The 14213-nt window shown below is 39.2% G+C and overlaps 1 protein-coding gene across 1 annotated transcript in view; it reads right to left on the minus strand.

Annotated features, from left to right (window-relative positions):
* GALNTL6 (polypeptide N-acetylgalactosaminyltransferase like 6) overlaps positions 1-14213 on the minus strand; it is a 152609-nt gene that overhangs the window by 86600 nt on the left and 51796 nt on the right. The window lies entirely within an intron of this gene.

A 14213-nucleotide genomic window follows, 5' to 3' on the forward strand; every position in this document is an offset into this window, starting at 1 on the left:
CTGACAGTCAGGAGAAGACTTGGAATGGTGGCATAGATGTAGGAATTATCAGCATGAGATACGGTGAACGACCCAGGATAGAGACAGAGAAAAGAGAAGAGGACGCAGGGTATGAGAATAAGAGGGGCTCCTGCAGGGTTCTAGGAAGGAGACAGGGGAGAGTCAGGAGAAAAATCAGATAAAATCTTGTCCCCAAAACCAAGGGAGGAGAGAGACCAAAGAGAAGGAGATGATGAATGGAGACAAAAGGTGGGAGGAAACCAACATAATAAATACCAGTTTTCACAAGTATATTTGAAAATATTGCAAAGCGAAATCGATACTTAATGGTGTCAGAATTATAGTTGCTGGTCAACTCATTAAGAGTCTAATAGTGTCTGACCACTAATGTGTACCTTAATTTAAGCCTAGTAGTCACGTCGATTAAAAAAGTTTTTGCCTTTGGAAGGCAGAGAAACTTTGACCAAAAATTCTGCAAATGTCATCCAGACCGGATGTCACTTTTGACTCTACTGAGGGAGATTGTGAATATTATCAGGAATATAGCCTTGCAGTGCTGTGCATCAGGGCTTTCTGAGCAAATAGCGTTTATCTTGATGTCATAACCCCAGTTCATCTGGATGAAATAGTGCAGTGCTGGCATTTTCATGGAATGGGTCACCAGACCCAGATGAAGAAAAATTGAAGTTATTGTGCCCTGGTGTACCAGTCCTTTCTCTACGACAGCAGTTTTGTCCTTGTCCTTGATATAGATATTTGAAACACTCAACTCTAATGAATTTTCTGCTCTGTCTGGATATGTTCCCTTGGCAGCACATGGCAAACTTGAAAAAATATTGTAAAGGTTATCAAAGGTTAATAGTTTCTCAACTTCCTTTTTTTCTAGGGAGATAGCAAAACCCAAACCCTTTCAGGCATAGAGATCCAATAATATAACTATAATTAAAACAGTGACACTGCATGGGTATTGTTCCACTGATAATTTGCCTTCATCTAAGAGTTTTATTTTATTTTTGTTGATCCCTTCCTCCTTCCAAAATTGTTTGAAATCTTTTAAAATAAGGAGCAAAAATACAAATAGAAAGAGAACATCAAAACCCATGTGAAGAAAAAAAGGAAATAAATATTTGATGAACCCAATCTAATACATGTAATATGCCATAATATCACATGTAGCTTTGAAATGTCTAATAGGTTAAAATAAACTCTCTTTTGATATCTGAAGGAGTTATTGATCAACTTTTCCAATTAGTCCTTTTAAATGACTTAGATGTATTTCATAGATGAAACTGAAGTAGACATTCCATGGCTTTTCCAAGGGAAATAGCACACTGAAATAGAAACAGAATAGACTCATACAAAAATGACTTATGCCACCTTCTAAATGTGAACACAACGTTCTTATTTAATTTCACAAATTATTTTAGTACTTCTAATGGTTCTATTCCTTCCTTCTTCCTTAGGGTTTCTTCAACACTGTAAGCCATTCCACAGTTTACCAGGTGAGTTCCATTCTACTTATTTGTGATCCCGGATGCTATGGTCTGCATGTAGCACTTATGTCCATCCAATTCATATGTTGAAATCTTAGCCTTCAAAGAGGATGGTATTAGGAAGTAGGGCCTATGGGAGGGGTAAGTCATGAAAGTGGAACCTTCATGAATGGGGTTAGCTCCTTATAGAAGAGGCTCCATGGAGATTCCTGCCCTTCTACCATGTGCAGATACAGAGAGGTGTTCTGACTCTCACCAGAAGGTGACCATATTGGTACCTTGATCCTGGACTTCCCGGCCTCAGATCTGTGAGAAACAAATTTCTGTTATTTACAAGTCACCCAGGCTGTGGTATTTTGTTAAAGCAGCCCAAACTGACTAGGGCACGGCCTAAGAGAGGGCAGAAAGTATTGACAGAGTAATGTGGCTGGATTGTGATGTGGTTTCTGTAAGGGGGTAAGAACAAGCAAAGTGATAGTCTGAGAAGAATGTAGGAGTATTTCTAAGTCAGGAAGAAAGAGTTTGTTGGTAGCACTGAATAAAAGTTCAAAACCCATGGAAGACATGCAGCACACTGGCCTTCCTCTTCCATGCAATCTTCTCCTTGCCTCTCTTCCTATGTACTTTGAACACAACATTGATCTCACCATGGTAACCATGGTTGGTTTATTCAAGTCCTCCTGAACTATATCTGGAACCATTCAGGAAGTGAAAGCCTCTGTTTAGTAGATGTTTTTAAAATGGGGTTGAATGACAGAAAACACACACACAAACAAAAGCCAAGCATGCAGTACCCTCCGCAAGGCTTGTCAGAGTTCCAGAAAGAGGCCAGTTTGGGCATATCCTACAGATGAAACAGGAAGTATGTTTTTCACCAGCTTCTTAAATCTCATCTAAGTGCATTTCAGTGGATTCTAGAATATTTTCTCTGCTAAATAAAGTTTATAAATATTAGGTTATATATCTTATCAATCATTTTGAAGAATGCAGTCTCCATTTTTCATGACAAAAGAAAACAGCATCCAAGTTTCTCTTTTGCAAGCTAAACGTGATGCCTTGAGCTGTAGACAGTTTTTCCTGATGTTGTCAATATTGCTGATGGGCAAAGTGACATTTATATATGAAGAGGCCATATGGGATTTTGTATTCAATTAAGTACTGCAATTATTAAGTGAAAACAGTCAAAATTATCAGGGAAAGATTATTTCCGAGTTGGTAAGTAACTATTGCTAAATAACAGTATAAAAACCACCTATACAATCCATGAATGGTCAGTATAATATCAGTGGTTTAAGCCTCATTAATATGATTTGGTTTTAACTGCTATATGTTAATAACGATTTTAGGCATCATTTATCTATCTCCATTCCTTTTCAATAATTTAGGAAAATCTTCCCTTACTTCATTTGGAAAGACTAGAGTAAAATAGAGTTTATTTCATATGCAATATTTATTAGTTTTCCTGGTTTCCATAGCCCCTCTTCATAGAACATCTGGTTGCTTAGCACATACATTATGATATACCTCCACAGAACATTTTCTTTTGAAACAAAGAACAGGTGTGCTGAGTCACAGAGGCTGATTTTTTTTTTTTTTTAAGTTAAAGGCTGGGGAAATTCAACCTGAATAAATCTGCTTTTTCATTGTGAAATAGAGACCAACAGCATCCAATGGTATGCAATTGGTCACCAATGAATTTCATAGTGCATTTGATGCATGTAAAAGCTATTAGATGCTAGTTTTTGTCACAAAGAGCTGTCTAGGGGCAGGAGTCTGGGTGACTCCATCCATTACGTGTCCGACTCTTGATTTTGGCTCAGGTCATGATTTCATGATTCGTGGGATCAAGCCCTGAGGTGGGCTCCTCACTGATATCATGGAGGCTTCTTGGGATTCTCTTTCTCCCCCTCCCTCTACCCACCCTCTTACTTGGCACGCAATCTTTTTCTTTCTCTCTCTCTCAAAATAAATAAGCTTAAAAAAAAAAAACACATAGAGCTGTCTGATTTCATAGCTCTTAAACACAATGCAAACGTCAATGCTATATTACTTGGTATAATATGCTGTAGTTCATGAGCATTTGAGTAAGAGGTAATATCTGACCTCCAGTTGGTTACAGTTTGATCAGTGAACAACATATGGCCCAAAGAAATATGTACAGAACCGACATAGAAGTGTCGAATGGAATGCACACGCTATAAAGGACAGAATGAGTTCTATAATATTTAAACATGATCTATTTTAAGGTACTCCTTTCAAGATAATAGATTTTTTACTCTTTATTATTATGGTTTTGTCTATTCATGATATTTAATGACAGTAAAAATAACTGATAACATTTATTAAATAATTCCAGGCTCAGGTACTGTTTTCATTGCCTTACATGTTTTATTTTATTTAATTCTTGTAGTAACCCCATGGGGAATACAAAGCACAGAACAGCTGGATAGTCAGGAATCAGCCTGGGAACCACATGAAGGTCCAATCCGTCTTTGGAACCTCTGTTCTTAATAGCTCTTCTACACATGGGGCTCCTGGGTGGCTCACTCAGTTAAGCTTCCAACTTCAGCTCAGGTCATGAACTCGCGGTTCCTGAGTTCAAGCTCTGCAATGTGCTCTGTGCTAACAGCTCAGAACCTGGAGCCTGCTTTGGATTCTGTGTCTCTTCCCTCTCTCTTCTTCCCCTCTTGTTCTCTCTCTCTCTCTCTCAAAAAAAATCAAGATTAAAAAAATAATTAAAAAAAAAAACCCTCTTCTACCCAAAGAAGGCAAAACTTTAGACTAAAGTCATCAGTAAAGATCACCAGTGCTATGTCCAGATTCATCAAATTGTATTATTTATACACACAGCTGTGTGTGTATCAGTTATACCTCCATAAACCATTGTTAAAAATAAATTAGCATTTTTAAAAGTAAAAAAAGAGTAAGGATCACCTAGTGATACTGATTCAGATATTTTGTTTTTATGTACCAACCCTCTGAGGGTCTCCGTAGCCATTTTAATCCTAAAGCACCCAGGGTTCCCTTGCTCTATATTTATCTGATGATATCAGATAATTGGCATAATTCAGATACTTGTGTGATTTTTCTTTTCTATCTTAAATGGCCAGATTAGGTTTCAACATATGCTATGTTAAACCTTCTCCTATGCTGTGTTAAACGGCCATGGAGATGTTGTTTGTTAAATAGATATCACCATGTCTCCCTATTTCTCTCTTTGAATGTCCTTTCAATTTTTTTATAGAGAAAAATATAATTAAAACCTAGAAGAATTTTCTTTTTCTTGGCCAGTTATAATTTGAAATCGCAGCAGGCAAAAGGTAGTTACATAGATTTGTCTTTGTTTTCTCTCTAGCTTTTACAATCAGATCAGCCAAGTAGCTCAGTATGGCTAAAGTGAGTACGTGAAATTAATTTGCTCATTATTGATGAACTTGATCTGGGTAAAAACAAGCTGAAAATAACAACAGACCAGGTATCAGTACTGCTTTTCTCTGGAGCCCTGTGTTATCAACAAGCTGTACTGACCAGCCGTATTGTAAAATACTTCATTGAGATATACGGAGAAACTACTGCTCAGGCTACACAGCATTGACAGCATTTCTGTGGTCACTACTGTTGGAGGAAATTAACTAGAAAATTCGACACCATCTTCACTTCAACTCAGTGTTTAAATACCTACCAAGAATGAGGTGGTAGTGAATTATGGAGACAAATATATTTTACTCATTCTTACGCTATCGTCTTCAGTAATCATTTCTGGATCTCAAATGCAAACACTTGATTATATATTTAAATTTCATCTCCATCGTCATTTTCTTTCTAAGCCTTTCATTTTTTTGACTTTTTAGTCTTTCTCTTTTCATTTTTCTCCTCAAACCTGTCTGTCATGTCCCTGTGGTGAATAGTTACTAATTTTTGCCATTGTGACATTCACTTCTCTTAATTAACAACACCATTATTTCCCTTTGAGGAATTGCTTCTCCCCATTTTGTGCAGGGGTTAGGGAGATGGAATATATTTTTGCCTCAAGACTAGAGATGTGAAAAAGAGCTCTGTGGGCTTCTTATACTGTAGCTCTTCACAGACTTTGGTATAGTCAAGAGCCAAGGTATGACATAATGTCCTAGCATCCTGAATCTTGAGCTAGTGTGAGCATAGATAATTGTCTTTCATTTATTTATTCAGGGGTGGCAGCAGGTAAAACTATGAAGATATTCCTTCAGCAAGGCCTTCTGGAGCTTCCTGTTCCTGTGTGTGGCCTTTTTTTTTTTATATATAGATATTTATTTATTTAAGTAATCTCTACACTCAACATGGGACTCAAACTCAGGACCCTAAGATCAAGAGTCACATGCTCTTCTCACTAAGCAGGCCAGCACCCACCCCCATGGGTCGTCCTTAGCCTTCCATTTGACCTTAGGAGCTCCTCCATATCCTACCATTAAATTTTCTTTTCAAGTTAGCTGGAATCCATTTCTGTTGATTTCAGCAAAGGAATCCTAACTGATACAATTCTTGACTGCATTTTCTATTCCTTTATTATTATTATTATTATTATATTTCTGATCACCCTCAGGTCACATTTTTTCTGCTTTTTGAACTCTTGGAGTTTGCAGTTGGTTTCTCTTTTCCCCCAAGAGATAATACTTTCTTTCACTGAGATAGATTCATTCTTTTTGTGTGTAGGTGTAGTTTTTCTACGTATATTTTTCATTTGTCTTTGTTACAACTTTCTCTTGTGTTCTCTTGTGTTCCCAGTCAAGCTCCTATCTGGTTGTTCATCTTTGAGTGGGGTCTTTCTGTTTTGGATCAGCTTGCTGGGATGCTGTCTGTTACAGAGAAGACACCTCGTGACTGAGCAGAAACAGCAGATACCTTTGAGTTTTGGGTCCACTCTCTAAGCTTTTTTTCATCAGCACTCTGCCACAATAACGTGCCTTTACACGCAGGAAGTCTGCCAGGCTCACGGTGAGTCTTTGCACATTATAGGTATTTTATGTGTGATTTAACAAGAGTTAGGCTGGGGCGCCTGGGTGGCGCAGTCGGTTAAGCGTCCGACTTCAGCCAGGTCACGATCTCGCGGTCCGTGAGTTCGAGCCCCGCGTCGGGCTCTGGGCTGATGGCTCAGAACCTGGAGCCTGCTTCCGATTCTGTGTCTCCCTCTCTCTCTGCCCCTCCCCCGTTCATGCTCTGTCTCTCTCTGTCCCAAAAAATAAATAAATGTTGAAAAAAAATTTTTTTTAACAAGAGTTAGGCTTTCTTTGAAGGTGGTGAGCTTAGTTTGCAGTGCCCCTCGCTTCTGCCGGGTACCTTCCAAGGCTCTGTTCACGTGGTCAGGTGTTTTTGTAAGATTTGCTAAAATAAGAGATTTTAACCTCAACCGCATAGACTGCTATCTATTCCTATTCTGACTTCCTGTCTGCCATAGTGGCCCCAGATCAAACAGTACTGGGCTGGCCTTTGCGATCTAAGGAAAGTGTAGAAAAACATCTTTATTGTTAAGTTCACTTTTTTATGTTGAAGGGTTTTTAAGTAACTTATAGGTAAATTCCCATTTCATCCCCAAATATCTAGGTCTGCATCTCGGAAAAGAAAAGAAAAATTCCAACAAAGTAGAAAATAGCATTGTTATCCCTAGCAAAGTTAATAATCCTAAATAGAACGTAGCATCCTGTTCATAGTCAAATGTGTACATTTATTCTCAAAGTAGCTTGTGTGGCTGATTTGCACAAACCAGGATTCAAACTAGTACCACATTTGGGATTAGATATGTTTCTTAATCTTTTTTTTAAAGTTTATTTATTTATTTTGAGAGGGAGAAAGAGAGAGAGAAGGAGGGGTAGAGAGAGCGAGAGAGAGAGAATCTCAAATAGTCTCCGTGCCACCAGCACAGAGCCCAATGGGGAGCTCCATCCAACAACCATGAGATAGTGACCTGAGCTGAAGTCAAGAGTCAAATGTTTAACTGACTGAGCCACCCAGGTGCCCTGTCTTTTTTTCTTTTTAACAGAATACCTCCTTTGTCATTACACTGACTTGCTGAAGAGAGTAGATCTTTTGCCCTATAGAATTTCCAACCTTCTGTGTTTGCCTTGCAGCCTCTTATTATTATTTAGCCTGTTTCTCTATTCCCTGGACATTAGATTGAAAGAACTGATGATATTAAATTCAAACATTTTCAGTTATAATACCCTCTGCGTATTTCTCACTGCATCATAGGAAAAGATATATGGTTGTCCTACCAAGCTGTTTTACTTCTGAATGAGAGAAGTGACCACATAATCCCTTAATGGTGGAGCTACACTTTCTCCCGTGTGACCAGAAAGACATCTGTGCAGTGTTGTGTTGGCACCATACAAATAGCCAGCCGTCTATCAGTCATTCACCTGATAGTTGACAACAAATGACCATCTTTGCTTGAATCAATAATTTCATGAGGGGGTTACAAAATGACTTTCTTTTTTTTTTTTTCAACGTTTATTTATTTTTGAGACAGAGAGAGACAGAGCATGAACGGGGGAGGGGCAGAGAGAGAGGGAGACACAGAGGCGGAAACAGGCTCCAGGCTCTGAGCCATCAGCCCAGAGCCCGACGCCGGGGGCTCGAACTCCCGGACCGCGAGATCGTGACCTGGCTGAAGTCGGACGCTTAACCGACTGCGCCACCCAGGCGCCCCCAAAATGACTTTCTAAAGAGGACCCGGTCTATGCCTTCAGCTTCTCTTAGTTTTTTAAAAAACTTTTAATTAATGTTTATATATTTTTGAGAGGGAGAGTGCATGCATGCAAGTGGGGGAGGGGCAGAGAGAGAGAGAGGATCTGAAGCAGGCTGTTTTGCTGACAGAAAAGAGCCTGACGTAGGGCTTGAACTCACAAACCTTGAGATCATGACCTGAGCCAAAGTCGGACGCTCAACCGACTGAGTCATCCAGGTGCCCCTTCTCTTAATTAGTCTTAATTAGCCTTCTCATGCTGTTGCCCACCTCTACAACTCATTGTTCACGTAGTGGCCAGAGGGACTCCTGGAGGGTCAGTACCATCATGTTACTTTTCTGCTCAAACCTTTCAGTGGCCTCCCCTGTTACAGAAAGCCCACAGCCCTCACCCTGGCCCACAGGGCTATTCATGTCCTGGATGCCAGCTCACTCTCTGATTATGTCTTCTAGCACCTCCTTTTTCTCCTTCCTCATTCTGCTCTAGCCCCGTTGGTATCTATGCTGTTCTAGAACACCTGAACATGCTCCATCCAAGGTTTACTGGGAAGTTACAATAACTTATTTGTTATTTGCATGGCTTGCTCCTTCACTTCAGGCTCCTTCTCCAGTGATATCACAGGGAGAAGACTTCCTGACCACCCTACTGAAAATAACTCCCCAACCCCTCTACCTGCACTATCTCCCTACCTTGCTTTACATCTCATGGCACTTCCATATTTGGCATGCTATATTTACTTTTCTGGATGGCTTCCTACTGGAATACAAACTCTGTGAGAAGAGACACATTGCTTATTTTTCCCTTTGTCATATATTCCTGTGTCCTAGCTCTGATAACAATGCCAAAGTTGACAGACAATAAATAAAAAATGAACAGATGACTGAATACTCAGTTAAAGCAGTACTTTAAACTGAGAAGAGTTGTTTCTTTTTCAGAGGAGTCACCTGGCTAAAGGGAATGTCACCTCTTTTTCATCATGGTTTTTGCTCAGCTATCGAAAGATGCATTTTGGGAAATTAGGTCTATACAATATAATTCCCACAAAGTGCGACTCAAAAGATACTTCTCAAGGACACGGACTCTTGTTCCAGCTTGGAACTCTTCAGGAGGGAAGTCGAAATTAAGTGAACTTCATTCTTTTTATATTTTCAAAGAATTGCCTGCAGAGTAATCGGGGACAACAGGTCACCGGTGATTAGTCTCCAGTTACACTCAGTCCACCAAAGGCAAAGGCAAATGAAACACAGTGAAGAGCCATTTCCTTCCTCAGTCAAGATTTGCTTTATTAGGGATTATTTTTATACTTCTTAACAGGCTCATGAGTCGAACTTAGATTCAGAGAATTGCTTTTATCCCATTCATTAAAGAGTCATTGGATTTTAAAAGTCCTTTCTAAAAGCCTAGAGAACTATAGCCCTAAATTCATGCACCCTTTCAGAAGCTCAGATCACTCTTAGGTATCTCGATTAAATGAACCCAATACAATTATCTCAAAAAGAGGAGCAGTGAGCTTTTGTATATATTGTTTTAGGATAGTTTGAAAATGCCCATTCTCTCTTTCAGCTCTGTTCATCTGTCCTTTTCCTTCAGATATCCTTTCAAATTCCCATGTCTTGCACATATATACTGATATAATAGGCCTTTTCTCCAGGATCCCTCCAATGTGTCCCACAGTGATCCTGATTTAAGCAGACGGGGACCTTATACTTTGTTAAGTGAATGAGACGTATGGCTAATGATGTGGCTTGTGTTCAGCCAAAAAGCTGGGGATGAGACCGACCATTTCCTTTTGATCAGATTATCAGTAATACTCTTAGAGTCAGTATCCCTCTTCTCTTCCTTGGACACACACTGCCCTACTCCAGTCTTCAGGGTAAAGGGAATAAAAGGTAATTATAATATTTCATTTACTTCCTGCCTACGGGGATTAACATGGAAGTCCAATGCAATTACATGGTGACAGGGATGAAGACTGAAGCCAATGGAGCTGCCTGTCTCTGCTACATAAAGCAGGTCATCCAGTTACTGCTGGACAGCAATTTTCAGAAAATCCTGTAATTAGGTTGTGAAACTGTGGCAAATAGGATGGACTGAAGAGGCAGATGTGTGGCCCAAAGTAATTTGGTTTCTACTAAAATGTGCTGCAACCCACATCCTTCCTATTTATTAAAGCCTTATAATATACCATGTTACGCTATCATGGAGGGTAATGGGGAGTCAGACACTTAACTATAATGAAATTAGATTCCCCCTTGCCTGCATCAGAGGCACGGTGACATTTTCTTGTAAAAGCTGTGAAAGTGGTTTCTCAAAAATAGACTTGACAAAACAAAACAAAACACACTGGAATCCATTTCACCATAAAGAATAAAATAGCTAAATGCTGATGAGGTTGGACACTTTATTGTGCCTCTGTCCTACCTGCTCTTAATTGGAAGCTGTTGTGAAGCCAGATATATAGAGGGGGAGGCACCATAGTCAATGAACCTTCATGTTGTATCAGTCAACAAAGAAAACGAGATTGCTTCCTATTTCTAGGAAGTGAACAACAAACAGGAATGGTTCTGCCTTGCAGTTATAGTCTGACTTCTAACGTTTTCTTAACTTTGCATTGTCTTTTCTTATCTCCTTTTAAAGCATGAATACAGAAAGTCCTCAAAAGGTTAAGAAGTTTGGAAAATAAGCACGCATATAATACGGTATTTTAAACGATTTGAAAGTTTGTGAGGACTTATGGTCTTTGTGTTAGGTTATACTAAAGCAAGTGTTTCCCTAGTTTTCCCCATTTTTTATTTCTTATTTTGTCAAACTGATCTATGTGCCTCTTTTGAGCTATATCTGATTTCAGATGTGAGTTGGTCTTAAACACTGAAGAAAGTAACAATGCCAGGAATCATGGAGTGGTCAGAAGAAGGATAATTCAAAATCATTAAGAGTCAACGGGAAGGACCCAATGTGTTGATTAGAAATTGACAATAAGTGGAGATAATAATGCAACTGACAAAGCAGATTTCAGGAAACGAAGCAAAGTACGGTATTGTTTCAGAAACTATAGTCTTCAGAGAAAGAGAGGTTAACTGTCATTGGCAAGCAGTAACAGCATGAAGCTTTGTGCTGGACCACTGGGAAGGAAATGCTTGGCTGGACCTGCCCACCAGAGACAAAGACTGAAAGCAAACTGACACAGCATAATTGCATCGCAGACAGTGGGAAGTTTGCTGCAAATCAAGGGCCAGGCCTCTCCCAGGAAGGAGAGAGACACTTTAGCAATAACAAAGACGCTTAATCACTCAAGCTGCAGAGCACAGCAAGAGACAGTGGCCTTGGGAAAGCAGAGCTGCACAAAAATGAAATGTTACATGTAGAGAACATTCAGGAACATTGGTAGAAAGTGTGTTAATATGACTAGGGATATAATGTATTCTCTTAAAAACAAATACTCCAGAGCTGAAAAGTCTTGAGAGGAATTTATGATTTCTATTCAGAAATGCTTAGGAAGTGGCCTAAGATCAGATGGGAGAAGAGAGAAATCAGACGTTCCAGTGAGATTTCCTGACCTTGATTCCAGTTAGATGACGTACAGGTCACTGTTTCCTAAGCTGCAGTCATTTGTGTAGGTCTTCTTACAGCTTTAATTGAGCTTCATCCTAAGCAAAACTCTCCTTGAAACTGTTTGTTTTTTTTTTCCAGAACAAATTATAAGAAATTCAAAATATTAAAAATAGCACGTGTGAGCCTCTGCCACTTAGACAATCTCACACATCACCAGTGGTACAGGCAACACAGTTTAGGAAAGCCACTTGTGAAACCCATTTTTATGCCTTGCCTTTTGTTCCCCTCAAAGTTCTCAAAATCTTAGCTGGCTTTCCACTTGCATAATGATGCCCTCTTCAGACTGGCTCTTTTGCTTTTTGTTTGCTTTTGTTTGAAAGAAAACATAGTTTGGCTCAGATTTAGAACATGGTTTCTTTTAAACCAATCTCTAGAAGAGACACCAATCTCTTTTAGCATAAGGCAGGCTAGATTTTTCTGGGACATCTTTCCCAAATTAACTTAATAAATATTATTTTACCCCCTATTATTGCAGTGTCTGTCCTGGTATTCTGGAAGATATCAAAGAAAAACATGAAAAGAGTGGATCCCGTTCTTGAGGAGCTCACAGTCTCATTGTGGTGACTTAGACAACGTAACTATAATTCAATACCATCAAAGATGCACAAAGAAACTAAGAAAGCAACAATTAGGAGAGAGAAGTTAATTCCAACTAGGAAGGTCAGAAAATTTTCATAGGGGAAGAAGAAATTTAGGCTGGTCTTGAACACTGATGAAGGGTTTTATAAATGGTTCTAGAACAGGGAAAGACATTCGAGGTGAAAGGTACAACTTGGGAGATGGGAAAATTTAGGGTATTCCAAAGTGATAAGTATAGGATATAGAAGCAGTCTCTGTTAGGAGTACAGAGTATGTTGTAAGAATTTGTTTATGAGGATATATAGGCTTTCCAGATCTCCTCTCTACCACATTGCTGACTCAAATTTATCATTCATTTTAATCTTTTGGGGTTATATTCACTTAATGAGTTTATTTATTTATTTATTTATTTGACTCCACAGTATTTTTAATTATATTCTTGTGGGGGATAGAAAAACACAGAAAGTATTTTCTGTGCTTGAAAAATTCAAAATTTATTCAGAGCCACTCATAGGAAATTCAGACAATCCAAGGGCCAACTAAGTGTGTACATAAGCCTTTGTAAGATGTTAGATTAGGATATGGGCTGTGGAAGATTGGAACATATCATGGAACTGGGGAAAATTGTTCTTGGCTTAAAAACAGGTGGTGCCAGGAAATGAATTGAGGAAGAGGCAAAGATTCTAGGAAGGAATGCATATGGAAAATTTGAGTAAGAGAGTTTGACTTAAATATAAGATATGTGCAGTGAACATACCAGGAAAATAAAATTCGGGCCAGATTTTGTAGGTTCTTAACTGTTGGCTAGCACATTTGGTAAAAACATCGTTAGCAACTGATTGGAGATTACCGAAGAAAGACTAAAACAAAAACATGAAAACATAGAGCTGGAGAGGATATTGGAAGCCATTGAATCTCCTCCCCATATTTTATGAAGAGGTTAAATCACTTTGCCAATGCGATATAGGACATTTGGCAGAGTCTGCTTTGGAAAGCAGGTTTCCATAAAGCAAAAACATAAAAATTATATTAGGAATATAAATCTGGCAGATATTCTCCCTCATAATGTTTTTATCACAAACCAAATATGTTACCTGAGTGGCAGAATGCAATAAGCTATTAGCACGAGTTAGTTTATTTTATTAACTAGTTAGTCACCTTGTAATACTGGGCAATTGCTTGAGTGGGTGGGTGGTTGGGGGACAGTAAAAGCCTTTGAATAAAAGGCGCTATCATGGTGATCAGATTTAGGGCTTAAACATATAAATTTCAGAGGGACACACACACTCAGGCTATACTGATTGGTGACTTGCCTCTAAGAAGATACAGTAAGGATGATGGATATACATGACTACCTGTAAGTGATTGAGTGATTATGTTATACAAAACAGTAGCACACATCTTACTGGAATTTCTCTCTTGCTGGTGCTGAGGAAGCAAGAGCTATGTTGCGAAGTCCCACATGGCAAGGGACTGTGGGTGGCCTTCAGCCAACAGCCAGCAAAAACTGAAATCCTCAGTCCTACAATAGCAAGGTACTAAATTTTCCCCAATACCCAACTGAGCTTGAAAAGATACTTTACCAGTTGAACCTCATAGGATGGTATTTGGAGATGGAAACTCTGAAAGATAATTGGGTTTACATGAGGTCATAAGAGTGAGCTCTCCTGATGAAAGCAGTGTCTGTATGAGAAGAGGAAGACCAGAGTGCTCTGTCTCTCTCTGCCATGTGAGGACAAAGCAAGAAGGCAGTCATCCGCAAGCCAGGTTGTCTGCAAGCCCTCTGACCTTACCAGAAACAGAATCTTCTAGC

Source organism: Lynx canadensis, chromosome B1 (genome assembly GCF_007474595.2).
Source record: "Lynx canadensis isolate LIC74 chromosome B1, mLynCan4.pri.v2, whole genome shotgun sequence".
In the NCBI taxonomy this organism is placed as follows: Eukaryota; Metazoa; Chordata; class Mammalia; order Carnivora; family Felidae; genus Lynx; species Lynx canadensis.